At 49.7% G+C, this 2,500-nt stretch overlaps 1 non-coding gene across 1 annotated transcript in view; it reads left to right on the top strand.

Annotated features, from left to right (window-relative positions):
- Positions 1-1,656, top strand: part of LOC125500442 — a 1,914-nt gene extending 258 nt beyond the window's left edge. The window contains exon 1 of the ribosomal RNA XR_007277824.1: positions 1-1,656. This exon is cut by the window's left edge and continues 258 nt beyond it. This is a non-coding gene — a ribosomal RNA (small subunit ribosomal RNA).
- Positions 1,657-2,500: the final 844 nt, after the last annotated feature.

The raw sequence follows: 2,500 nt of genomic DNA, 5'->3' as shown, positions 1-2,500 counted from the left end.
ACTTTGGTGACTCTGAATAACTTTGGGCTGATCGCACGGTCTTGGTACCGGCGACGCATCTTTCAAATGTCTGCCTTATCAACTGTCGATGGTAGGTTCTGCGCCTACCATGGTTGTAACGGGTAACGGGGAATCAGGGTTCGATTCCGGAGAGGGAGCCTGAGAAACGGCTACCACATCCAAGGAAGGCAGCAGGCGCGCAAATTACCCACTCCCGGCACGGGGAGGTAGTGACGAAAAATAACGATACGGGACTCATCCGAGGCCCCGTAATCGGAATGAGTACACTTTAAATCCTTTAACGAGGATCAATTGGAGGGCAAGTCTGGTGCCAGCAGCCGCGGTAATTCCAGCTCCAATAGCGTATATTAAAGTTGTTGCGGTTAAAAAGCTCGTAGTTGAATCTGTGTCCCACGCTGTCGGTTCACCGCTCGCGGTGTTTAACTGGCATGATTGTGGGACGTCCTACCGGTGGGCTTAGCCTTTCGGGGCGGCCCAACTAATATCCCATCGCGGTGCTCTTCATTGAGTGTCGAGGTGGGCCGGTACGTTTACTTTGAACAAATTAGAGTGCTTAAAGCAGGCTATTTTCGCCTGAATACTGTGTGCATGGAATAATGGAATAGGACCTCGGTTCTATTTTGTTGGTTTTCGGAACCCCGAGGTAATGATTAATAGGAACAGATGGGGGCATTCGTATTGCGACGTTAGAGGTGAAATTCTTGGATCGTCGCAAGACGGACAGAAGCGAAAGCATTTGCCAAAAATGTTTTCTTTAATCAAGAACGAAAGTTAGAGGTTCGAAGGCGATCAGATACCGCCCTAGTTCTAACCATAAACGATGCCAGCTAGCGATCCGCCGAAGTTCCTCCGATGACTCGGCGGGCAGCTTCCGGGAAACCAAAGCTTTTGGGTTCCGGGGGAAGTATGGTTGCAAAGCTGAAACTTAAAGGAATTGACGGAAGGGCACCACCAGGAGTGGAGCCTGCGGCTTAATTTGACTCAACACGGGAAACCTCACCAGGCCCGGACACCGGAAGGATTGACAGATTGAGAGCTCTTTCTTGATTCGGTGGGTGGTGGTGCATGGCCGTTCTTAGTTGGTGGAGCGATTTGTCTGGTTAATTCCGATAACGAACGAGACTCTAGCCTGCTAAATAGGCGTACTTTCCGGTATCTCGAAGGCCCCCGGCTTCGGTCGGGAGGTTTTTACTACCGGCGTACAAATAAATCTTCTTAGAGGGACAGGCGGCTTCTAGCCGCACGAGATTGAGCAATAACAGGTCTGTGATGCCCTTAGATGTTCTGGGCCGCACGCGCGCTACACTGAAGGAATCAGCGTGTCTTCCCTGGCCGAAAGGCCCGGGTAACCCGCTGAACCTCCTTCGTGCTAGGGATTGGGGCTTGCAATTATTCCCCATGAACGAGGAATTCCCAGTAAGCGCGAGTCATAAGCTCGCGTTGATTACGTCCCTGCCCTTTGTACACACCGCCCGTCGCTACTACCGATTGAATGATTTAGTGAGGTCTTCGGACTGGTACGCGGCAATGCCTCGGCATTGCCGATGTTGCCGGGAAGATGACCAAACTTGATCATTTAGAGGAAGTAAAAGTCGTAACAAGGTTTCCGTAGGTGAACCTGCGGAAGGATCATTAACGTTTCGTTACTGCGAAAAAAAAAGCAGCGAATCGATGATTATTTTGGTAGATTCCACCGTGAATCTCACGCAATTATAATCCAGTCAAAAGACACACATGGCACAAGAGGTGGCGTACATTTTACGCGTGTCACGAATATCGAACTACGTAACGGCCGAAACGGCTCGTGTCGCACTCACACACGTCGACGACGAACGATCTTGCTATGTCCGTTGGAAGAGAGAGAAAATAATATAAAAAGGACATTACAACTAGTGTATCACGGTAAAATATATCGTGTGCAGCAGCCAAAAACAAACTAAGGCATAAATGGCTATGGGTAAAAAAAACACTAGAAAAATAAAAGGACATTGCTACTACGCCAACCTACGGGGGCGCAAGAACGAAAACTCTCTTTCCATTCTGGACGATAGCGATGCGGATCGTGATGCCATTCGTCGATCAGATTTGTGTGAGGTAGCGACATTGTGCGCGTTGCTGAGGCGACCAAGTGCCCGCTTCTGTTGAACGGGACGCTTGGTGTGCGTTTGAATCAACCGTTCGGTCGATCCCCCCGCTTTGTACGAGGCGTGGCGCGCGATTGATCGAACGGTTTTTTTTATGCTTTTTTTTCAAATTGTTTCTTTTCAAAGATACACATGAAGAAAAGTTACCATACTTTCACGGGGTAACCTGCTCCGGCTGGAGTTTAGCTCCACCGGGGTGACGTCGCGTTCTCCGCGGCGGAAGGTTGGCGACGAACTTTCGCCCCGTGAAATGCAATTGAGATCTTATTCCTTTTGCGCAACATTACCAAAATCCACGTGCCGTGGTTCCCCCCAGACACAAAAAATATGGCTCG

Source organism: Athalia rosae, chromosome 3 (genome assembly GCF_917208135.1).
Source record: "Athalia rosae chromosome 3, iyAthRosa1.1, whole genome shotgun sequence".
NCBI lineage: Eukaryota > Metazoa > Arthropoda > Insecta > Hymenoptera > Athaliidae > Athalia > Athalia rosae.
Note: the sequence above shows the minus strand (reverse complement) of the source record. Positions and strands in the feature narration are given on the sequence as shown.